We start from the raw sequence: 26,599 nt of genomic DNA, 5'->3' as shown, positions 1-26,599 counted from the left end.
GCATTGATCACTGAGGAAGTCTTTCTTATCTCCCCTTTCTGTTCTTTGGAACTCTTCATTCAAATGGGGTATATCTTTCCTTTTCTCCCTTGCCTTTTGCTTCTTTTCTTTCCTCAGCTATTTGTAAGGCCTCCTCAGACAACCATTTTGCACTTTTGCATTTTGCAGGGTGGAGGGGAGAGGGGGAGGGAATGGTCTTGATCAGTGCTTCCTCTACAATGTCACAAACCTCTGTCCATAGTTCTTCAGGCACTCTGTCTATCAGATCTAATCCCTTCAATCTATTTGTGTATGTGTATATAGGAGACATACAAACTGAATCACTTTGTTGCACAATAGAAACTAGCAGAGCATTGTAAATCAACTATACTTCAAGAAAACAAATTAAAAGTGAATTGAGATGGCTGCATGGGGAGCAGGGCTGGAGAGTCTCTGGTGGTCACAGAAGCTTTCCCCCAACCCATTTAGCAATGAGAAGGAGTCAGAAGAAGTTGAGAGGAAAGCAGAATTTTTCCATACTCCAAGAAAAGCACAGGAACCAGCTAAATACAAACTGGCGAACCAGAAGTTGTTATATCAGTTCCAAGGGGATGTCATCAAAAGTCTCAGAGGATCTCTCTCTCATGGAGAATGTAACCTCTTAGAAGATGCTGGCATAAAGTGTTGATGCCATAACCAGGTGAGACAATGGCCATGGTAATGAATGTCAGTGTGGACAGGTGTCTAAGTAGATGCCTCCCCTGATGCTGTGATGGTACCTGAGCCCCAACATAGATGGCACCTCAGGAAAAGGAGGGCAGAGGACAATCCCCAGTGACTGACACTGGGATGACTACATGTATCTAGAACTGACTAATCATATTTTTTATTATTTTTCAGCATCTAAATATGGCAGAAATTCAAAAGAATTGAATCATAAATTGAATTAATGAGTTCTCTTCTATAAAAATATTTATCAAGGAAAAATATCCTGAATGAAGGCAAAAAGGTACTATCTCTCTGGGCAAGATGGTGGGGTGAGGGGGGTCAGGGGGACAAGGCTGGTATGAATTTGGGGCAGGTGCACGATAATTAATATAGGTATGGTTCATCATGTAGTTCATGAGAAATCTATGGTTGTAAAAGCTGTTTCAGTAATTCACAATGTCCAGTTCAAAATGAACTGGAAAGAAATATTGCAATAAAACGTGACTATGCTGAGATTTATGAACTCGATGACCTACATTGTTCTCCACCATATTTCCTTCGTTAGGGCTTCCCGGGTGGCACAGTGGTAAAGAATCTGGCTACCAACGCAGGAGAACAGCAGATGAGAGTTTGATCCCTGGGTCAGGAAGATTCCCTGGAGTAGGAAATGGCAACGCACTGGAGTATTCTTGCCTGGGAAATCCCATGGACAGAGGGGCCTGGTGGGCTACAGTCTATGAGGTCGCAAAGTGTCTGACGTGACTGAGGATGCACACGTGCATGTTGCCTTTGTTGACTGCCCTGGAATATTATGATATTGTGATGGCTCCATGCTGAACAATGCCACAGTGATGGATGCCGCTTCTCTGTTGATAGCTGGTAATGAGTCTTGCCTTTTCACACTGTTCATGGTCGTCTCAAAGCAGGAATACTGAAGTGGTTTGACATTCCCTTCTCCAGTGAACCACATTTTGACAGAACTCTCCACCATGACTCGTCTGTCTTGGGTGGCTCTACATGGCATGGCTGATAGTTTCATTGAGTTAGACAAGGCTCTGGTCCACGCGATCAGTTTACTCCAACGCTTTGGCCACCTGATGCGAAGAATTGACTCATTGGAAGAGACCATGATGGTGGGAAAGGTTTAAGGCAGGAGAAGGTGATGACAGAGGATGAGATGGTTGGATGGCATCACCAACTCAATGGACATGAGTTTGAGCAAGCTCCAGGAGTTGGTAATGGACAGGACATGCTGCAGTCCATGAGGTCGCAAAGAGTCAGACACAACTGAGTGACTGAACTGAACTGAATGAGTCTTGTTCTCAGCCTCAGACCTCTGAACACTTGACTGCTATGGAAATTATGAAACTGAAGCATATTTTGATTCTACAAAGTAAAATTGATTTTTTTAAAGCCAGACTAAAGAATGGTATGAACAGGTCCTTGCATTTCTACAAGGTGCAATAGCATAGACAGAGCTCCTATTATTCCAATTTCTTCTCAGCTAAAATACAATATTGAAGTTGTCTGTGAATACATAGTAAAGAAATTTCCAGTGCCCCCAAGAGACTTTACTTCGGAACCCCAACTTACTGTTATTAGATCCTTTGATGTCAGCAAATCTGGATGTGAAGTTGATGACCTTAAGGAGAATGTAGCTGGTGGTAGAGTTATAAAAGGAGTATTAAATGTGGGTCGGGAGATAGAAGTCAGACCCAGTGTTGTTTCCAAAGACACTGAAGGAAAATTCATGTGTTTATCACTTTTTGCAGAGCATAGTGATCCTCAGTATGCTGCTCTGTGCGTGTGCTAAGCCGCTTCAGTTGTGCCTGACTCACTGCAGCCCTATGACTGTAGCCCACCAGGCTCCTCTCTCCATGGGATTTTCCAAGAAAGAATGCTGGAGTGTGTTGCCATGCCCTCCGCCAGGGGATCTTCTCGACCCAGGAATTGAACCCGTATCTCTTATATTTCCTGTATCCTCAGGCAGGTTCTTTACCACTAGTGCTACCTGGGAAACCCTAATATGCTGCTCTAGGAGGTCTTATTGGAGTTTGAACTAAAATTGACCCTACCTTGTGCCAGGCTGACAGAATGGTGTGGCAGTTACTTGGTGTGATTGAAACTTTACCTGAGATCTTCACTGAATTGGGAATTTCCTATTTACTATTTAGATGGCTCCGAGGTGAACACACGGAAGGAGACAAGAAAGCAGCCAAAGTGCCAAAGCTATCAAAGAATGAAGTGCTTATGGTGAACACAGGATCCCTGTCGACAGGAGGAAGAGTTAGTGCGCTCAAGGCTGATTTGGGCAAAATTGTTTTAACTAATTCTGTGTGCATGGAAGTAGAAGGAAAAAAAATCACCCTTAGTCAAAGAGTTGGCATTAATTGCTTGCATTTAATTGCTTGGGGTTAAATAAGAAGAGGGGTGACAATCAAGCTGACAATAGATGATGACTGAAGAATTAAATAACAGATATGGATGAAGTCAGAATTTCTCTTAACAACCTAGAGGTATATTTTCAAAGCAATAGAAGGCAATTAACTTCACAGTTCATTACCTTAGTAGTAGCTGCAAGGTTATTCTCATTTTTGAGTGATGAAAATTTAACCTCTAGTACTGAGACAGGGTCTACAATAAATGTAAAAGTTGGCATAATGTTGGATTGAATCTACATTTTACCAGAAATTAATCATTTCTATGTCCAATTTATACAGTGAAGGTCTGAAAGTAAACTGCTTGCTACAACCAGACGTTGCTGTAGCACACACTCCATAGAACCTGTTCAAATAAAATCTTTCTTCTTAGAAAAAAAAAAAAAAAGATGCTATCTGAGAAAATATCTGGGCTTTTAAATTTTGCTCACTTCAATATAAAACTATTGAATTAAGATCTGAATTAAGAATGGTTTCAATTTAGCATTTGCCCTGAGCTTCCTGTATACATTAGTGCCTGCAGAGAGTTTTTCTCAGGTAGATAAAGTTTACAGAACAGGATTATTTGAAAGTATTAATCATTTCAAACCTATTAACCGTAAAATGCAAATCTGAGAAATATTTTGGGCATAACATTTCATAAACACTCTATTCAAAAAGATAAATGTGTCAAATGATAACAAGGCATGATAACTAAAGATAATAATGCTAAGAAAGGAATCAAAGCTCATGAATAAATCAAAAATGAATAATTTTTACATGTCTTTGCAAGGAACAGATTTAATTTCAAATTTTGCTTGTGAGTAACATAAATATAGACATGAGCAAAATTGTAAATGTGATGTTACATTTAGAGTTACATAAACTGAAACCAGCAGCCAGCTGGAAAAACAGGCACTCCCAGGACCCCAGAAGCCTCCCTGAAGTTCCCATCTACCCCTCTCAGAGTACCCATTCTCCTAGCTTCTATCACCATAGATTAGTTTTGCCTGTTCTATTCTTTTGTGTCTGTCTTCTTATGCTTAATATTGTATTTGTGAGATTCAGCAGTGATTTTGTGTGTAGTTACATTCTGTGTATTCTTGTTGCTTTGTTCCTCTATTACATAATTATACTATGACTTTTTATCCACTCTGCTACTGATGGATGTTGTGATGTTTTCAGCAGGGGGACTTGTATGAGGAGTGCTGTAAGTGAATACATTCTTGTGTGTCTTTGATAAATATATGTACACGTCTATGTTGGGTCTATTCGTATGAGTGGAATTACTGGATCATGTAGTATACATATGGGCTTCCCAGGTGGCACTGTGATAAAGAACCTGCCTGCCAATGCAGGACACCTAAGAGATGTGGGTTCAACCCCTGGATTGGAAAGATCCCCTGGAGGAGGGCATGGCAACCCACTCCAATACTCTTGCCTGGAGAATCCCATGGACAGAGGAGCCTGACAGGCTGCAGTCCATCAGGTCACACAGAGTTGGAAAGGACTGAAGCAACTTAGCATGCACGCACAGTATACATATATTCAGCTGTAGAAGATGCTGCCAAACACTTTGCAAAGCACTGGTACCTTTATGTCCAGGTGCTGCATCAAGAGAGCCCCAGATGCTGAGTTGATCCTTATTAACATTTGCCTTTCTTCTACTTCTTCCTGTTCTCTGTCAGAATAAGAGTCTTCTCTGTCTTCTCCCCCTCCTTCTCCTGCTTCTATCCCCTCTTCCTTCTTTCTCTTCCTTTCCCCTTCCCCCTCTCTTCTCTTTCTCCTTCTCTTTCTCTTCTCCCTCTCCTATCACTCACCCTAGCACTCCTCCTCGTCTTCTTCCTTCTTTTTTACCCTTTCTGTCTGGTGGATGTCTACTGGTAACATATCGTGGATTTAATTTGCATTTCTTGGTATCTGAACTTAAGCGTGTTTCACATTTGGAGATTCCCTTTTGTGAAACACCATTTAGCAAAATTATGTTGCCTACCTTTTTCTTATAGATATGTAGTTCTCTGTAGATTTTGGATATGAGCCCTTTGTCATATACATGTATTTCAAATATATTCTCCCACTTGAAAATTACTATTAAATATGTGATATATATTTTAATTTTAAATACTCTATAAAAAACAAATTTTCTTTTTCAGTCCTCATCTGCTAAAAGTTTATCATGAAAGAGCATTACATTTTATTAAGTGACTTGCATCTTTCAAGTTGAACATATGCTTTTTCTCCTTTATTCTGTTAAAGTGGGTGGATATTTATACTGATTGCATTTGAAATGGTAAACCAATTTCAAGCTCTGGAAACAAACTCAACTTGTCCTTTTCTTTACACTCCAGAATTTCATTTGCTAGTATTTTGCTTAAAGTTTTTGCATCTACTGAGAAAGACTGATCCATAATTTTCTTTTCTTTTGGTGTCTTTGCCCAGGATTAATGTCCTCATACAAGATGCCAGTAAATATTCTCTTCTTTTCTCTTCTCTGGAAAAAAATTGTAAGATTAATTATTTTTGTTTCCTAAAATGTTTGGAAGAATTCATGCGTGAATCCAGCTGGATCCAGAATTCTCTTATGGGATGTTTTTAAATTGCAGATTTAATATCTTCAATAAATATAATTTTTTTACTTTTGGTGTCATTTGGGGGAAATTGTATATTGACATAAATTATATATAATGTCTTTTTATGATTTTAATTATCAGTAATATCCATAATGTGGTCCTTTTCCATTCCTGATATTGTAATTTGTGCTTTTTTCTCCTTTTTCTTGACCAGTCTTCTTAGGACTTTATTCTTTTCATTAGTTTCCAAAAAACCTCCTTTGGATTTATTGACTATTTCTATAGTATACCAGTTGTAGAGCATTGTTACTTTATTAATTTTTTTCTCTTTATTATTTCTTTTTTCTTTTTCCTCTAATTTGCTATATTTTTAACTTCTCTTTATGGATACTATTAATTTAAACCTTTTGCCTATTTGAATATGTGCATTTAACAATAAATTTCCTTAAAGAGCAGCAGTAGCAGCAGCAATATCTTTACTAACCTTTAGTTTAAAATGTTTTCCAGTTTCTACTGTGATACATTCTTGATCCATATTTAATTTCTAAGCATTTTGAGATTTTTAACTTATCTTTTGTGGTTAATTTTGAGCTTAATTCCACTGTGTTATGAACATAACATATGAATCATACTTTGTATATTTTTTATATTTGAAAAGTTTTTGAGGCCTTGATGGCTCAGTTGGTAAAGAATCTACCTGCAATGAGGGAGACCTGGGTTCAACCCCTGGGTCATATATACATATATATATGTATGTACATATAAGGAAAAGTTTGTTAATCTCTGTTTGTTCAAATCTTTATGTCCTTTCTGATTTTTAATCAATTACTTAGAGATTCCAGCTAATATTTTTTGTTATGTTTATAGATTTATCTATTTATCCTTTGATTAAAAGGAATTATTTTAAGTTTTATTTCTACCACCACATGAACAGACTCAGAGTATCCTACTGGAGAGTGAGTATTTCGCTGTCATCCCAGTCATTCCAGCTAAGGACTGAGACATGTAAGTGAACCCAGGCATAAACAGATGATCCTGGTCCATACTAGAATGACCACCCAGTTGTTCTCAGTCTAAATTGGTAACTGCAGACTCATGAGCTAGGTAAATATTTTGTTGCTTTAAGCCACTAAGTTTTTGGTTGCTGTTATGAAGCAATGAAAGTGAAAGTCTCTCAGTCGTGACTCTTTGTGGCCCCGTGGACTATACAGTCCACGGAATTCTCCAGGCCAGAATACTGGAGTGGGTAACCTTTCCCTTCTCCAGGGTATGAAACAATAGGTAAAGTTAATTAGCAAAGTTTTGTAATGTAGGGGCCATGTCAGTATTTCCTTCCTGCGTTTGACTTTCTAATTGGTCTCCTGGGGCATGTTGGAATGTAGTTAAACATCTGAAAGCAATGAGAGGTGGTATAGATGGAACATGAGGAGACTTTGAGCAACAGCTATTTCAGACAGAGCATGAGAAGATGATTGTATTGTCAAGGAATGGTCAGTAGAGTTGGGGGGATTCCGAATCATCTCCTTCACCATTCTAATTTCCATGGTTCCACTCTTTCTCAGTCTATGCTCTGCTTCCACATGAAGTTGTAAGACAGTTTTCCAAACAACACAATGACACTCCACACTTGAGTTTTGGTACATTTTTCTTGAGACAAAGAAATTCTCTTATGATAATCTGAGAAACTTCCTGGTTCTCTGATCATGCCTTGATGTAAAAACTTATAACATTGAGCACTGAATTTCCTTTCTTTAAGCTTAAAATATATTAGAAGCATCCAACCCTCAGTACCTCTCTTGTATTTCCTGTGCCTTTCACACTGTGCTATGGAAGCAGCCCCTATCTGCCAAAAGTGCTAACACTTACTGCATATAGCTTTAACAATGATTTAAGTAGCTTTTTGACATTGCATGTTGTGAATGAAAAGTATTTCATTCCTTAATGGCAGTTGAATCTTCACTACCTTCCAACCACCAAATCAGAGAACCAGTCCCTATCAATTGAGGTACCTCCAGTGAAAATTCAGTACAGTCAACTGAATCCATTCAAGCCAGTTTAAGCAGGAAGACTGTCAGTGTAGGAAATTAGATGCTTTTTAAAACTCTGAAGGCTTAGGCTGAGCTTCTAGGAATGACTCCTTAAATGGTCTTGAAGAACTGATCTCTAAGTGAGCTTCTACGTTGACTACAAGCAGGAAGCTCAGAAAAGAAAAAGCTGCCATCACAACTACTGGTTCTAGAATGACTCCCACCCCTGCCCTCTTCCATGACATGGGCAGGTAAATGGATCCACTTACTCTCAGTACTCATAAAACCAGAGATGGTCTTAAAAGACCAGCATCTTCTCTATCTGACAAAGAAATATTCCCATGACACTGTTTTGCAGAACTAGCAGAGAAACTTTTCCCTTTCTAGATACCCTAGAATTTGAATCTTCCAAATCTCGTGCAAATATATTTGTTGGCCTAAGCTCTGTGACTAGCTGAACTCCAAGGAACCAGGGACATTCAGCCCCTATCTTCTGACTGCACAACGTGTATCTGTAGCCCTATGGCATCAGCAACATTTGTGAGGGAACAGAGATAAGCAAGCCCATTGTAGAACCTGACACAAGGGCCAGGGATATGGATGATGCTCAATTCATGTTAACTGGTACTGTTATTGGCCTGGCATTGCTCATCACAGGAATGAACAGACTACAGAGCAAGGAAGCCTGAAGCTTCTTCAGGGCAGAGTAACAACAAACCTTTATGTTGTTTCTCTTTTTAAAATTTTTTAAATTTAATTCTTACTCTTTTATTTATTTTATTTATAATTTTTGGCTGTGCTGCATGGCCTGTGAGATTTTAGTTTCCCGACCAGGGATTGAACCCATAGCCTTTGTATTGAAAATGCAGAGTCATAACCACTGTACCCCAGGGAATTCTTTTGTTATGAGCGTCATGCTCTGATAAAAGGCATTCCCAAAATAGTAATGCTGAAAGGGGACAGTTTCATACTGTTTCTCTCTCATCATGAACTTCCTTCATAAATTAACTTCCCTATTGAAAAAAAATTTCACTTTCTGTCTCTCCTTTCCTTGTTTTCCCATTTCTGTTTCTTGGTTTCCAGCTCTCCCTCCAACTCTTTCTTGCCCTTTTCCTCCCTCTTTCTCTCTCTTTCATGACTTAAAAATAAAGTTTTTATGTTATTAGAAACATTTTATTGTTTTTCTTCAGTAAAGCCTTTTGGATTTCACTAAAATGAATTAATATTTGTAAAGCATTTAAAATAGTTCGAGACACATAGTAAGCATTGTCTGAATGTTCACTTTTATTTATTTACTGGCTTAAAAGAAGACCAGGCATACTCTGGGGTCCATCTTTCACTGTAAGGTTTTTTCTTTTAAATCTTCAGGATTTAAACCATTTTGGATAGGATCCTACCTTTTTACAGCTATAAATAATAACTGTAGATATAATCAAAGCCTAACATTATATTAAGGAGTATGTCAAGGCTATATATTGTCACCCGGCTTATTTAACTTCTATGCAGAGTACATCATGAGAAATGCTGGGCTGGAAGAAACACAAGCTGGAATCAAGATTGCCAGGAGAAATATCAATAACCTCAGATATGCAGATGACACCACCCTTATGGCAGAAAGTGAAGAGGAACTAAAAAGCCTCTTGATGAAAGTGAAAGAGGAGAGTGAAAAAGTTGGCTTAAAGCTCAGCATTCAGAAAACGAAGATCATGGCATCCGGTCCCATCACTTCATGGGAAGTAGACGAGGAAACAGTGGAAACAGTGTCAGACTTTATGTTTTTGGGCTCCAAAATCACTGCAGATGGTGACTGCAGGCATGAAATTAAAAGATGCTTACTCTTTGGAAGAAAAGTTATGACCAACCTAGATAGCATATTCAAAAGCAGAGACATTACTTTGCCGACTAAGGTCCGTCTAGTCAAGGCTGTGGTTTTTCCTGTGGTCATGTATGGATGTGAGAGTTGAACTGTGAAGAAAGCTGAGCGCCGAAGAATTGATGCTTTTGAACTGTGGTGTTGGAGAAGACTCTTGAGAGTCCCTTGGACTGCAAGGAGATCCAACCAGTCCATTCTAAAGGAGATCAGTCCTGGGATTTCTTTGGAAGGAATGATGCTGAAGCTGAAACTCCAGTACTTTGGCCACCTCATGCGAAGAGTTGACTCATTGGAAAGTCCCTGATGCTGGGAGGGATTGGGGGCAGGAGGAGAAGGGGACAACAGAGGATGAGATGGCTGGATGGCATCATGGACTCGATGGATGTGAGTCTGTGTGAACTCTGGGAGTTGGTGATGGACAGGGAGGCCTGGCGTGCTGCGATTCATGGGGTCGCAAAGAGTCGGACACGACTGAGCGGCTGAACTGAACTGAACTGAACTGAACAGAACATTGTATTAGTTTGTGTACAACATAATGATTAGATATATGTATGCATTACAAAATGATCACCTTAATTAATTTATCCATCACCTCACATAGTTACAATTTCTTCTCTTGTGATGAGAGCATTTAAGATTCATTCTCTTTGCAACTTCCAGATACATAATGCAATATTTTTAACTGTAGTCACCATACTATGCATCATATCTCCAGGACTTATCCTATAACTGGAAGTTTGTATCCTTTGACCACCTTTACTCATTTTTCCCCATCTCCCACCCACAGCATCAGCAATTGCCAGTCTCTTCTCCATATCTTTGAGTTCTTTTTCAGATCCCACATGTAAGTGACATTATACAGTATTTGTCTTTCTCTGACTAACTTATTTCATTTAGTGTAATGTCCTCAAGCTCCACCTATGCCGTTGTAATTATTTTATACTAAATCTTGCTCTCAAGTGAAAAACATAAGACGGTGACTTCAGGGTTGCCAGGACAAAGTTTCTAAACCTCTAGCTAATACATTGTAGGGAGAATAAAATGATGCTGAACATTTGGTCTAATTTAATCAATTTAAACCACATTTTATGAATAAAGATAACTCAGTTGCTTTAGGTGCTCAATTTTGCATTTGTTTAACACCTTGTTTCGCACTTATTTGCATGACTGCTTAACAAGATTGGATACTGACTTTCCAGAAAAACCCAAGATAAATTGAAAGGAAACTACATGCCTATTCATCACAGACATATTCATATATTGGACAATTTTAATAATAACCTAATGTTTTTTTTAAAGGACTCTGAGAACATCAAGAAAATAGAAGTACAGTGATAGTGAATAAACACTTTTGAGCCTGAGAGGATGTAGCAGAAACTGAAGGGCCCACATCCTGGTAGGCTCATATCGGGGCAAACTTTGCCTGTAAAGATGTCCTTCAGATCTGTGGGAGACAGAGAGAGTGATTGTGAGTGGGAAACCCTGAGTCTGGCTCACTTGAGCCCTTACAGCAATTAGCTGATTTGTTTTTGTGTATTTCAGGCACAGTTGAAGTTAATGTAGTTGTTGTGCGGTCTTTTCATCTACACATCTTTCCTTATGTTTTCCTCAGCCGTGACCCACCCAGATGGACACTGGGTGCCCAGCTTTCAGCCTCTGAGATGGCAATTTTATCTTTTAAGTCACTTCAAAGGAGCATTTTACAACCCCTGTCTCATTTTCTTTAAGGTGGGGAAATGATCATTTTAAACAGGGTTGCAATAGACCTCATGTTTGGCACCTTCTTTGTTAGATTTAACCACTTTGGGAATAAAAAGAATGGCAGAGGAGAAGGTTCTCGACAAAAACAGTCATTAACAGAGCCTGATTCAAGAACGAACAGATCTTGATGTATGCAAATCACCTCTTACATGAAATTACATAAATTCACCAGAATGTGAGTTCTTCAACAATGGTGATGAAACTCCATCGATGACTTGTGGCCAAGCAAGGGTCCAGCTGTTTTCTCCCACGTGACAGGGCTCTCTCCAGCATAGTCAGTGTGACTGACAGATGGCTACCGTACGATCATTAGGGATGATCATTTAGCCCCATTTTCCAGGAGAATCCTGGTTTAGGCATATGGTCCCTGCATTCATCCAGTTAATAGCCCCATTCACTCTCATGTGTGTACAGATTTGGATGATAAACTGTATGGACAACTTCTTTAAAAAACAAGCAAGTGGTCAGGAACAAGTTACACATGGGTGTGCATTATCTGCTCTTGTCCTACAGGGTTCCTGGAGTTCTGAATCGGGAACTTAATGGAATCTTCAGTGACAGGTGTGGGGAAAGTGCTCCCCACTCACCTGTACTCTCCCTCCGGCCTTCCGTTAAAACTGTACAAGAGAAGACCACTGGCATCATTTTTCTCTCTTCCCATCTCCTCACTCCTATCCTTTATTCCCTTTCTGCTGCTATTCCTTTTCTCCTTCTCTCCCTCCCCTCCCCCTCCTCTTACCTCCCCTCCACTCCCCCTCACCGTCCTCTTTCTCTTTCTCCCTCTTTTTTTTCTTCTTCTTCTCCTCCTCCTTCTTTTTCTCCTATTGTTCCAGATTATTTTAAAATTGCATTTTCCATTTTAGGAATCTTTGCTCAGCAATTATAATACATATTACAGCTGCAATATAAGAAATTATTTGTCTTGATTACATGTTCTCCTGGTTACTTTTTCTATTTCTCCTATTCTTGCATTTCTTGTATATCTGTCATTCTTCTTGGATTACATTTTTATTTGGGGTAACATTTTTCAGAGGGGTCTGTGGGTGGCAAAATGTCTAAATTGCTTGCGTGTTCAAAATTATCTTCTTTTGTTTTCATACTTGAATGGCAATTCAGCTGGAAAAAATTTACAAATCCTTTTCCCTCAGAATATTTTGGTTATTTCTCCATGGTTTTCTGACTTCTTCACTTGCCAACCAGAAGTCTGGTGCCAGATTCGTTATAACGCCTTTGTGAGACTCCTTCCCTTCTACCTTCTCTTTTTAAAAAATTCCTTCCACCTTCTCTTTTTTCTTTTTTTCTTTTTTTTTCTGAACCCCCCTCCCACCTCCCTCCCATATCATCTCTCTGGGTCGTCCCAGGGCAGCAGCCCCAAGCATCCTGTATCCTGTACACACCTTCTCATTTTTAAAAGTTTGTAGAATTTTTTTTATCCTTGGAATTCATGAAAATCATTGGAATGTGTGTTTCCTTAATACTTGTGTAAAACATGCTAAGCCCTTTTGATCTGAATGTATGTCTTTCTTTAGCATATGGAAATTTCTCCAACTGTTTCTTTGATTTTATTTTTCCCTCCATGCTCTCGGTTCTCTCATTTTATTGGGTAAATATCTGAATGTATATTTATCTGGACACAGCTCCAAGTTTATTAATTTCTCATAGTTGTCATTTTTATGTTTTTGAATTCTTAAAAAGAGTCCTTAGCCTAAACTTCCAGGTTGCTAAGTGTACCTGTAGTCCTCTCTGTTTCTGTATTCAGTTCTTCTATTGGTTAGCAACCAGATTTTTAACTCCCAAGAATTACTTTGTGTTTTCTTGCATTAATTTTGCTTCCCCTGATGATCTTTTTTACTTCTCCCATTTATTGCCCTTTTTTCTGTTTTCTCAAATGGTGTCTGATTCTATAGTAAGTGGGTTGATGTGATGAGTGGGCTTTTTCTGAAGTCCAGAGAAGCTTATCTTTAAGTGTGAGGCTGCATGTCCTCAGAGAAGCCAGAAATGACCTGGGACATTATACCACTTCTCCCTCTAGCCCCTTGGCTCATGCTGGGCACTTCCTACAAGTAAATCTATTGTCTAGAGAGGTATTTTTAGGACTTTAGACTGGGGTGAATGCTACAGGCAGTGATCTCAAAAGCAGATTCCCATACCCTGTTAGGTTTTGCGGACATCCAAGTCTAGTCTATCTGCTTTATACCATACAGAAATTACCTCATATTCTGGTCTGCTAACATCAGCTTTTTGGTTTACTAGTGCTTCTAAGGATTTGGTTTTTAAAACTTCTATGGTATTGAGGAGAAAGCAAGTAAATAAGTAGTCCACCCATTTTTAGCTTTAAGGCACAACAATTCTCCAACTATTCTCATCCCAAAGATTTGCCCAATCTAAGCCACATGGATTGTATGGTTGATAAAGCTAAGCATAAAACACCTCTTATTATGTGCTTCTATTTACTGCTTTCTAATTATGGCTCCAATTTTGCATTTTTTTCCCAATTTCTGACTCATTCATGTTGAAAAAAATCATACAGTATGCTTCCACTCTATTATAAAGACATTATTGCTAAGTTGAGCCAGTCACAAAAAGACAAATATTGCATGATTCCACTTATATGAGGTGTCTAAAGCAGACAGACTCAGAGAGTGGTTGCCAGGGGCTGTGAGGAGGGAGAAAAAGTTGTGCAATGGATACTGAGTTTTAATTTTGCAAGATGAAAAATTGCTAAGATGGAACATTTTACATGCTTGTTAACCACACACACAAAAATCAGAGCTTTAAATCTCAGTTTGAGAGAAACTTTAAATGTAAATAATCCAGTAAGAGGGGAACAATTGGCTTAAATTTAACCATAGGTGTAAGAGACCAGTGTCAGGCCCTGTTCTAATAGCAGGTTTGCAGAGCAGGAAGGGCTTCCCTAGTGGCTCAGTAGTAAAGAACCCACCTGCCAATGCAAGAGACTCGGGTTTAATCCCGGGGTCAGGAAAATGTCCTGGAGAAGGAAACGGCAACCCACTCCAGTGTTCTTGTCTGGGAAATCCTATAGATGGAGGAGTCTGGCAGGCTAGAGTCCATGGGATTGCGAAAGAGGTAGACACTACTTAGCAGCTAAAACAACAACAACAAAAGATGGCTGATAGCTTGACGCTGTGGGGCTTCTGAAGGGACAAGGTAGGCATAATGTTTTGCCAAAGGGTTAGACAAATGCTGACTGTTACCCTGGAAAGTCAACGGTTGTTCTGATGCTGACACTTAGGGATTGAGCAATACATGTTGAGGTGATAGATGACATTTTTGCAAAATTCCTTCAAGGAGTCAAAGGATGTTTGGAAAACAAATCCTATGGAATATTGTACGTCGTTCAGGAAGTTACGAGCTTCTTTTGAAGATTATGTTGTGTATATGAATGTGCTCTGAAAAGTTAAAAATATACAAGGTAAAGATTCATGGAAACAAAATCAGCAATATGAAATGGTTTTGACCTGCTTTTCCTTTTTAAGCCCCTTTCATCTTGCTAAGATGAAAGGGGCTTGTTAAAAGCCCCTTTTAACTTGCTAAAAGCTAAATTTAAAAAGCCTCTGTGTTACAGGGCAACTCTTCGCACTGCTGTTCTAATAGCATGTTTCCAATTTCATAGCACTGACACCACACTGAGTATCAAGGGGAAGTTATGAAATATCAAAATTCCAAATGACCCAACTAATATATGAAAATTAAGAAGTACTAATGCTATCTTTTGATGAAAGATCATGAAAGCAAAAACAGAACACTCAAATTTCTAAGCTGGAGCCTTATTTGGAGCAGGAGAATTTTTGTTATGTGAAGTTAATGATTTTAAACACCAAGTTCAGTTCAGTTCAGTCACTCAGTCATGTCTGACTCTTTGAGACCCCATGGACTGCAGCACATGAGGCTTCACTGTCCATCACCAACTCCCAGAACCTACTCAAACTCATGTCCATTGAGTCGGTGATGCCATCCAACCATCTCACCCTCTGTCGTCCCCTTCTCCTGCCTTCAGTCTTTCCCAGCATCAGGGTCTTTTCCATTGAGTCAGTTCTTTGCATCAGGTGGCCAAAGTATTGGAGTTTCAGCTTCAGCATCAGTCCTTCCAGTGACTATTCAGGACTGATTTCCTTTAGGATGGACTGGCTGGATCTTCTTGCAGTCCAAGGGACTCTCAAGAGTCTTCTCCAGCACCACAGTTCAAAAGCATCAATTCTTTGATGCTCAACTTTCTTTATAGTCCAACTCTCACATCCATACATGACTATTAGAAAAACCATAGCTTTGACTAGACAAACCTTGTTGCAAAGTATTGTCTCTGCTTTTGAATATGCTGCCTAGGTTGGCCATAGCTTCTCTTCCAAGGTGCAAGCATCTTTTAATTTCATAGCCGCAGTCACCATCTGTAGTGATTTTGGAGCCCCCCAAAATAAAGTCTCTCAGTGTTTCCATTATTTCCCTGACTATTTACCATGAAGTGATGGGACCAAATGCCATGATCTTAGCTTTCTGAATGTTGAGTTTTAAGCCAACTTTTTCACTCTCCTCTTTCACTTTCATCAGGAGGCTCTCTTTATTTCTTCTTCACTTTTTGCCATAAGGGTGGTGTCATCTGCTTATCTGAAAGGGCAAACTAGTCCAAAAGCCACTTTTTATTTCAGGAGGGTCTTGCTTAAGTGATTTTTTTGTCCTCCTATCTTCTCATTATTATGAATATTTGCTTATAAATGTATTCTCCCAAGTAATCAATATCAAAGTATTTGCAGATTTATCATCTAGTGAGAGCCCTCTTTCTGGTTTGAAAGTGGCTTTGCCTCTTCATGGCGGAAAGAGAAAGAAAGCACACACTTGGATCTCTTCTTCTTTGTATAAGGGCACCAATCCCATCATGAGAGTCTCACCCTCAGGACCTCATCTAAACTCAATTACCTCCCAACAGTTTTATGTCCAAATAAATATCAGATTTGGAGCTAGAGCATCAATGTATGACTTTGGTAGGGGTAAAAATATTCATTCCATCACAGTGTGTGTGTGTGTGTTACTGATGAGAGAGAGCTACATGGGGCTGGGATGTGAAGAATTATATAAACCAGGAAGCTATATCCTGGTCCTCTACTTTAATGTGAGATTCTGCCCAAACTTTTGGGCAATCTGTCTTTCAGGGAGATTTTCAAAGTATCGTGGGAATTCTGCAATTTTGAGACTTTTACTCAGCAAATTTTCCTCTAAGTTTTCCTTTAGCTGAAATCTCCTTTGTAGACTCAGTGGGTCTCTGGTTCAGATCATTTGGTTTAATCAGTCCACCAGATGAAGGGCTTTGTTGCCTGGGGGGTCTTTCCCAGGATCCCCTAGCAAGGGCTGGTAGCTACCACTCAAACCCCCGAAGCCTTACTTCTCAATTTTTCTACTCTCCCATCAGCAGAGTTGGAGTTGGAGTTGAAAATAAAACAATATAATTTAGTTAACTCTTATTCTAAACAAGAAGTGAAAATAATTATACAAAGCTCTACTAAATAATACTTCATTTCATAACAGTAATAGAAAATGATCTATGTGCTAGCATCCTTTATAAGTAAATAATTATTTGATGAAATAGTCTATCTTCTTTTCATTTTCTTGCACAGCAAGATATAGACTACTGTCATTTAAACAGCAGCTATATCCATTCAACAACCCATCCTGGCCAAGATTTGTACCTTTAGGAAAAGAGAGAGATCTAAAATGGCAACTATTTTTAATTCTCTTTAAGTTGCTGAGTTAGTATAGGCTGAAATTCCGATTATTCATCTGAGGACAGAGGTTTGGTCTGTAGACCAGGTTTAGACAATCTTTTACTCACAGAGTGAAACTTGGTGATTTTCCAAAGTTTTAAGGTAAAAAACTGGCAATAGTGGAAAAAATATGCCCATCACTTTATGGAGAGAAATCAAGTTTTCCTTTGAGATGATGGTACCAGGAACAAGATCATAGAAGAATCAGTCTCATGTAGCTTATTCACAAACAACCCTGATTAAATTAACCACAATCCTGTGCCAGGGAAGCTGAGCTATGAACAGCAAAGAATTGGGGTTCTGGCTTTCTCCCTGCACCCCCAGGGCTGGTGGAAACACTCCAGCTTAGTGACAGTTTCACTTAATGTCAAACTAAGAGTAAACATTGTTGTCTAGGAATCTTGTGTGAGCCAGGATTGAGAATTTACAAAGACCAGGAAGGCCAAGTGCAGTGTGGAGATCTTTTCACTATTACCCCTTCATTCCTGGGCCCTCAATTTCCTTTTATAATATTTTCTTCTCATGGGTCTACTAACTAACGAGTTAGATCAAAATAAGTCTGATTTGGAAAAAATTCATATTGCAGTGAGTTCATGTTTCATATGGTTACCTTCTGTAACCTTTCTTTGGCTGGCCTGGCACCCTCCATCCTACCTCCAAAGCACACACACACACACACACACATACACACACACACACACACACACACACATCACCACCACCACCATCATAGAATTAGAGTGGTACATGCTGGCAGTAATCAGACCATTTTGTACTACCATGCATAGGAACTCTAAAAAAATAGAGCCCATGCCCTTTTCGTCAAAGAATGTTAACAATGTTTTTTACAAAAGATATATTTTATTAAAGTTAAGATGTTTTAAAATTTTAAGATACACCATTATTTTATGAACCACTAGAAAAGGAAAATTTCTGTCAAACTAAAACACAATGCTTTATATATTTTCTCTTTTTATTTTGTCAGTCTTGGTAGAGGCTTATCAATTTTCAATTTGCCCAAGAATCAGCTTTTGTTTTATCAATTTTCTCTGTTGTTTTCTTATTTTCTGTTTCATTGATACATGCTCTTACCTCTGTTATTTTTCTTCCTTCTGATTTCTTCTGGTTTATTTTGTTCTTTTTTTCTCGTGTTTCTTAACTTAGGAATTTAACTTATCGACTTGAGACCTTTCCTCATTTCTAATGTAAACAATTTAGTGCTGCAAAATTTTCTCTCAGCACTGCTTTAGATGCACCCCACATCTTTTGATATGTCGTTTTTAAAAATTTTAGTCAGTTCTATGTATTTAAATTTTTCTTTGATACTTTTTCTTTGATCCAAGGAGTAAATAGAAGTGTGTTGTTTAATTTCCATATCTTTCTGTTACCGACTTTTAATTGATTCCATTATGGTCAGAAAATACAGTTTGCGTGACTTTAACCCTCTTAAATTTGTTGAGGCTTGTTTTATGGTCCATGGCATGGTTTACGTTGGTTAGGGTTCTGTAAGTGCTTGAATAAAGTCTACGTACTCTGCTGCTGGTGATGAAGAGTTTCATATGTGCCAATCAGAACCTCTTGGTTGACTATGCTGTTCAGATCTCTATCTTTACTGATTGTCTGTCTAGTAGTTCTGTCAGTCTCTGAGAGATGAATATGCAGGTCTGCCACTGTAACTGTGGGTTCATATTTCTCCTTCAGCTCCATCAGTTTTTACTTCATGTATTTTGAGGCTCTGTGGTGTTGGAGAAGACTCTTGAGAGTCCCTTGGACTGCAAGGAGATCAAGCCAGTCAATCCTAAAGGAAATCAGCAAATGTTGACTTTTTTTTGGTCACATATGTTCACAGCCCAGTTCTCTTATTTCCTTCTCTCTTTCTTTCTCACTCTCGTCTCTTCCCCTGCCTCCTCTCTCTTTCTTTCTTTCCCTAGTGCCTCTTTCCCTCCTTTCTTTTGTTCAGATTAGGTGAAAGTGAAATGAAAGTGAAAGTGTTAGTCGCTCAGTTCTGTCTGACTGTTTGCAACCCCATGGACTGTAACCCTCCAGACTCCTCTGTCCATGGAATTCTCCAGGCAAGAATACTGGAGTGGGTAGCCACTCCTTTCTTCAGGGAATCTTCCAAACTCAGAGATTGAATCTGGGTCTCCTGCATTTGCAAGAAGATTCTTTATTGTATGAGCCGCCCGGGAAGCCCTCAGATTAGGTGAATTCCATTGCTATTTGCTCAAGTTCACTGATTATATCCTTCATCATCTCCATTCTATTACTGAGAACATCAATGAAATTTTCTTTGAATTTCTGTTATTGTATTTTTCAGTTTATAATTTGCAGTTGATTCTTTCTTGAACTTCAGTTTCTTTGTTAAGATGTTCCATTGTTTTCCTCTGGTTTCAAGAGAGTTTGTAATTGACCATTGAAGCATTTTTATGACGGATGCTTTAAAATCCTCGTCAAATAGTTCCAACATCTGATTCATCTCAGTGTTAGCATCAGTTAATTATCTTTTTCAATCAACTTGTACTTTTCTTGGTTCTTGATATGACTAATGATCTTCAGTTGTGTGTCAGACATCCTATTTAAATCTTTTACTGTAGCGGGCTGTCACTCTCTTTCGATCTGACACATTGATCCTGGTCTACTTTGTGGCTGTAGTACCAGGCACAGTTTAATTTTAAGAATCTTTGTTGTTTTATTTGCTCTGCTTGATTTGTATGATTCTGCTGGGGCTTCTACTGATTCCTGCTGTTGCTGTGGTAAGATAATAAAAGATATTTTTAGTCACTGAGTGTGTGGCAATTTGTTATAGCAGGAAAAGGAATCTAATACATGGTTTGTGGAAGGCATGTGCATACATGTTTATGTGGGGAATGGGGAGGTCAATGAGATGAATCATGTTCTTGTGCATAATACTTGCTGTTCCATTCCATCTCTTTACCTGATAACTCCAATTTGTTCTTTAGGATTCAATTTATGGGGTATCTGTTGCCAGAAACCCATGACTACTCCTCTTTACCAAGGCTGACTTGAGCACTCCCTTTGGTGGTTCCAGGGAATCCTGGGTATATACTAAAGCATTTTCCATTTTGTGTTGTAACTATCTATGTACATGTTTACCCTCCTCTAGAGTCCTTAAAACTCCTTGAAGATGAGGACTATTCTGTATTCTTGTACCTAGTGTGGAATCTGGCATGTTCTTCACTGAGTAAATGTTTATCCAGTAAATTACTCAACCTGAGCAGCAAGGCCGAGTTTCCCTCAGAAGCGTCTGATGTATCTGCTCACTTCCAGGACAAACTGCTCAAATCATTGTTGCAGTGTATGCTTTGTAACTTTCCCACTGGAGAGAGTTCTTCCAGCACTCATTTGTGACTACTGCCAAATCTTTACATTAAAGATATGATTATGTTATAAGAAAGAATCTTGACATTTCCAGTGATTACAAGCTAAATGATCTTGGGAATTACATTATACAGAAATTATTCCAACAAATATGAGGAAACTAAAGCTCAATAAAATTAAATGACTTATCCAGAACATGGATATAGGACTGAAAACTTGGTCTCCTGGCTAGGCTACACTGTTTTCTTCAAGTCATCCTTTTCTCATTCCAGCCCCACCTCTGGTCAGGGTCTGTCCCATCCTTTGAGGGTCTGCTTCAGTCATTAATGACTCTTCCCTAATTATGAATTGCACATTCATTTAATTATGCCTTTAGACTCAGCTTAAAATATAAAAATGTATAGAAATAGGTAACATGGTTTAATTATTTTCCAGAATAGAATTTGGCAGAAAGCCTTTTCTATTTCTGAAAAGTTTTTTCCTAATGATAAAAGGAATAATCTTCATAGAAAATTTAGAAAATAAGAGGAGCATATGAAGATGAAAACTAATTGCCAATCATTTTTCTACTTTTAACATTATCAAATGTTACAAATATCTACTTTTAACATTAGGTCATTTTCATTTTTTTTCTATTTCATGCTTTTATAATATATAAAATTGGGATAAGAAAGCTTTTATTCTTTTTTCTTCACTTAATATTATACCATAGTTTTTCATTTTATTAATGAAAATATATTTTATTAAAATACTTTTGATGACTGCATCATAGTCCAGCCTATGAAGGTACTAGAATTTATTAAATTATTCCACAATTTTGTACATTTGGAATATTTCAGAACTGTAAGATACTATATGTTGAAAGAGGACAGAGTATGTAACAGTCAATTCATTTTTCTAATTATTTCCTGAGAACAGAAATTAATTAATCAACAGACATGAATATTGTATTTTATAGTTTCATATTGCTGTCATAACAAACTATCACAAAGTTAGCAGCTTAAAAAGGCACTCATTTATTATCTCACAGATCTTTAGGTCACAAGTCTGGCTGGCCCAACAGAGTATTCTGCTTAGGCTCTCTAGGCTCAAATCAAGGTATTGGTGCCCTAGACTCCTACTTGGAAGCTTAGGAGAAGAATCATCTTATTGTCTTATTTAAGTTGTTGAAAGAATTCATTTCCTTCACACGGGTTTACACATGGTGTCCTCCATTTTCAACTCAACAATGGCAAGTTGAGCCCTTCTTCTGATTTAAATATTTTTGACTTTAGCTGAAGAAAGTTATCTGATTTTAAGGGCTTATGTGACTAGATTATTCAGCACAATCTTCCTATTTTAAGATCTGTACTTCAATTCTATCTGCCAAATTCAACTTCCCGACATATTTTCGTGTGCCAGGGATTAGAGAGTGAACATCTCTGGGGAGACTACTATAAGCATTTATGAGGATCTGTATAAGCATGGCCAGAATGAGCTCCACATAAGGCTAGCAAGAGATTGATTTCTGTCACCAAAATGAGAGTGATGAACTCCTCACAGTCATTAAAACAGAACGTTATCTTTTTTTTATTTTAGTACTCTGACAAAGCAATTGTTTTAGTCATGTTTTTACTTGCCTGTAGTTGATTCATAGTGAGATCTAATTATTCGTAAATATGCGTTCACCATTCATTTCTGTATGTGATTTCACGTCTGTTGTCCATTCTTCTGTTAGATTCTTGATAGATCTGTATTATCTCTTCAAACATTGAGGATATATTGGTCTGCATTTTGTAGTAGCTATTATCTTTAATTGTTTATTCCTTAATGGACAGAATTATATTTTCCTGCTACATAGTTATGTCTCATCATCATTGACTGCCTTTGTGCTTTTTGCCATTGTGTTTGACTTTCCCTGATGGCTCAGATGGTAAAGAATCCACCTGCAATGCAGGAGACCAGGGTTCAGTCCCTGGGTCTGAAAGATCTCCTAGAGAAGGGCATGGCTATTCACTCTATTATTCTCACCTGCCTTGCCTAAAGAATTCCAAGGACAGAGGAGCCTGGTGGGCTACAGTCCACAGTTGCGTCACGAAGAGCTGGACACAACTGACTGGCTAATACTTATGCTCATATGCAGCAATCAAACAGTTTTTCCTTAAATGTCTCCTCATCACGTTTTGGCTTTCATAATGATTTTTTTTCATTTTGGTATTTGGTGCGAAGAAAAGCTCTAAACTGATTTTACTAAACTAATAACTTGTGCAACATTTTTTATTGACAAAAGACAGTCATGAGGATGCATGGTACAGAAGCAAAACTATGCAAACTTCTTCTGTACATGAAGGAAAATACAGAGTCAAGAGAAAATGCCAGGCCTTCCAAGCTGGTAAATGAGAATCAAATAAACTAATTTCTCTTGTTTCCTCTATAAGTACCTATAGCAAAGGCTGAGGGATCTAATAAAGTTGACTACAAGTAGCTGAAAAGGATTTTGGATGTCCTGGGCCTATATAGGCAGTAATAGGTTTCCAAACTAAGATATAAAGTGACTTAGAAAAAATTATTTTTATCAAAGATCTGTATAAAACAAAACTAGATTCAGTTCAGTTCAGTCACTCAGTCGTGTCCAACTATTTGTGACCCCATGAATCGCAGCACGCCAGTCCTCCCTGTCCATCACCAACTCCCGGAGTTCACTCAGACTCAAGTCCATTGAGTCAGTGATACCATCCAGCCATCTCGTCCTCTGTTGTCCCCTTCTCCTCCTGCCCCAAATCCCTCCCAGCATCAGGGTCTTTTCAAATGAGTCAACTCTTCGCATGAGGTGGCCGAAGTACTGGAGTTTCAGCTTTAGCATCAGTCCTTCCAAAGAAATCCCAAGGCTGATCTCCTTCAGAATGGACTGGTTGGATCTCCTTGCAGTCCAAGGGACTCTCAAGAGTCTTCTCCAACACCACAGTTCAAAAGCATCAATTTTTCGGCGCTCAGCCTTCTTCACAGTCCAACTCTCACATCCATACATGACCACAGGAAAAACCATAGCCTTGACTAGACGGACCTTTGTTGGCAAAGTAATGTCTCTGCTTTTCAATATGCTATCTAGGTTGGTCATAACTTTCCTTCCAAGGAGTAAGTGTCCTTTAATTTCATGGCTGCAGTCACCATCTGCAGTGATTTTGGAGCCCAAAAACATAAAGTGTGACACTGTTTCCACTGTTTCCCCATCTATTTCCCATGAAGTGATGGGACCAGATGCCATGGTCTTCATTTTCTGAATGTTGAGCTTTAAGCCAACTTTTTCACTCTCCTCTTTCACTTTCATCAAGAGGCTCTTTAGTTCCTCTTTGCTTTCTGCCATAAGGGTGGTATCATCTGCATATCTGAGGTTATTGATATTTCTCCTGGCAATCTTGATTCCAGCTTGTGCTTCTTCCAGCCCAGGGTTTCTCATGAGGTACTCTGCATAGAAGTTCAATAGCAGAGTGACAATATACAGCCTTGACGTACTCCTTTTCATATTTGGAACCAATCTGTTGTTCCATGTCCAGTTCTAACTGTTGCTTCCTGATCTGCATACAGGTTTCTCAAGAGGCAGGTCAGGTGGTCTGGTATTCCCATCTCTTTCAGAATTTTCCACAGTTTACTGTGATCCACACAGTCAAAGGCTTTGGCATAGTTAATAAAGCAGAAATAGATGTTTTTCTGGAACTCTCTTGCTTTTTCCATGATCCAGCAGATGTTGGAAATTTGATCTCTGGTTCCTCTGCCTTTTCTAAAACCAGCTTGAACGTCTGGAATTTCACGGTTCACGTATTGCTAAAGCCTGGCTTGGAGAATTTTGAGCAATACTTTACTAGTGTATGAGATGAGTGCAATTGTGTGGTAGTTTGAGCATTCTTTGGCATTGCTTTTCTTTGGGATTGGAATGAAAACTGACCTTTTCCAGTCCTGTGGCCACTGCTGAGTTTTCCAAATTTGCTGGTATATTGAGTGAGGCACTTTCACAGCATCATCTTTCAGGATTTGAAATAGCTCAACTGGGATTCCATCACCTCCACTAGCTTTGTTCGTAGTGATGCTTTCTAAGGTCCACTTGACTTCACATTCCAGGATGTCTGGCTCTAGGTGAGTGAGCACACCATCATGATTATCTGGGTCGTGAAGATCTTTTTTGTACAGTTCTTCTGTGTATTCTTGCCACCTCTTCTTAATATCTTCTGCTTCTGATAGGTCCTTACCATTTCTGTCCTTTATCGAACCCAACTTTGCATGATGGCTTGGATTACTGTGATATTAAATGCTTTGCCTTGGAAACGAACAGAGATCATTCTGTCGTTTTTGAGATTGCATCCAAGTATTGCATTTCAGAATCTTTTGTTGACCATGATGGCTACTCCATTTCTTCTAAGGGATTCCTGCCCACAGTAGTAGATATAATGGTCATCTGAATCAAATTCACCCATTCCAGTCCATTTTAGTTCGCTGATTCCTAGAATGTCGATGTTCACTCTTGCCATCTCGTTTGACCATTTCCAATTTGCCTTGATTCATGGACCTGACATTCCAGGTTCCTATGCAATATTGCTCTTTCAGCATCGGACCTTGCTTCTATCACCAGTCGCATCCACAACTGGGTGTTGTTTTTGCTTTGGCTCCATCCCTTCATTCTTTCTGGAGTTATTTCTCCACTGATCTCCAGTAGCATATTGGGCACCTACTGACCTGGGGAGTTCCTCTTTCAGTATCCTATCATTTTACCTTTTCATACTATTCATGGGGTTCTCAAGGCAAGAACACTGAAGTGGTTTGCCATTCCCTTCTCCAGTGGACCACATTCTGTCAGACCTCTCCACCATGACCCACCTGTCTTGGGTGGCCCCACGCAGCATGGCTTAGTTTCATTGAGTTAGATAAGGCTGTGGTCCATGTAATCAGATTGACTAGTTTTCTGTGATTATGGTTTCAGTGTGTTTGCCCTCTGATGCCCTCTCGGACCTCTCCACCATGACCCACCTGTCTTGGGTGGCCCCACGCAGCATGGCTTAGTTTCATTGAATTAGATAAGGCTATGGTCCGTGTGATCAGACTGACTAGTTTTCTGTGATTATGGTTTCAGTGTGTTTGCCCTCTGATGCCCTCTCGCAACACCTACCGTCTTACTTGGGTTTCTCTTACCTTGGATGTGGGGAACTAGATTAGCATACATTAAATGAAGCTAGCTACAAGGCAAAATGATATAATAACAAAAAAGAGAAAGAATCTTGTACTCTCCAAATTTGAATATCTAAACAATTATGACAATTAATTGACCATTCCAATTAATCTCATCCTCATTAAGACAGGAATTGTAAAACACATTTAGGAAAATGTGTAAGCATGCCATAGGCTGGGAAAATACATTTGCAATCTGACAAAGGACATGTATCCAGAATATATAAAGAATTCTGACAAATACACAACAAAAAGGCAACCTAATTTTTAAAATGAGTGAGGGATTTGAACAGACACTTGACAAAAGAAAACATGCGTTATATGCATGAAGAGTTTCCCACACTAGTCATCAGGGAAATGGAAATGAAAATCACGGTGAGATAATTTTCCACACCTACTTGAAGGGCACCAAACTACAAAAGACAATGTCAACTGCTGGCGGGGATGTAGAGCAACTAGAATTTGTGTATATTCCTGGTGAAAATGAAAATGGTAGAACCACTTTGGAGAATGACTTGGAAGTTTCTTAGAAAGTTAAGCATAAGCTTAATGTATGACCTGTCAGTTCCATTTCTACCCAGTCCTCAGCACTCCCATGTTACTTTCCCTTCTCCCAAATATTTCAGATTTTTCTTTAACTGTTTTCATCATTCTTCTATTCCTTCTTTTTCCATCCCAGATGAATTCTTCATTAATTCACCATTAAGAGAGTAATTTCTTCCACATTCATTCTAGGATGATACAAAACAAGCATGATTTCAAATTAGCTGTATATTTTGCCAGAATAAGATGGCAACTATTTTCTGAAAGCTATAAATATTAGTTTTATGTCAGAGTAACAATAAAAATGGAATATATACCAATATAAAAGAGACAATATTAAGATTTAAAATACGTTTTCACTTATGAATAGTATTTTTCATGCCTTCAACAATAGAAAGAAAATTATATCATA

The 26,599-nt window shown here is 38.7% G+C and overlaps 1 pseudogene; it reads left to right on the top strand.

Moving 5' to 3' along the window:
• Positions 401-3,150, top strand: LOC102178428 (annotated as a pseudogene).

This window comes from Capra hircus, chromosome 5 (genome assembly GCF_001704415.2).
Source record: "Capra hircus breed San Clemente chromosome 5, ASM170441v1, whole genome shotgun sequence".
Taxonomy (NCBI): Eukaryota; Metazoa; Chordata; class Mammalia; order Artiodactyla; family Bovidae; genus Capra; species Capra hircus.
The sequence above is the reverse complement of the archived record's forward strand: the minus strand, read 5'-3'. Positions and strand labels throughout refer to the sequence as shown.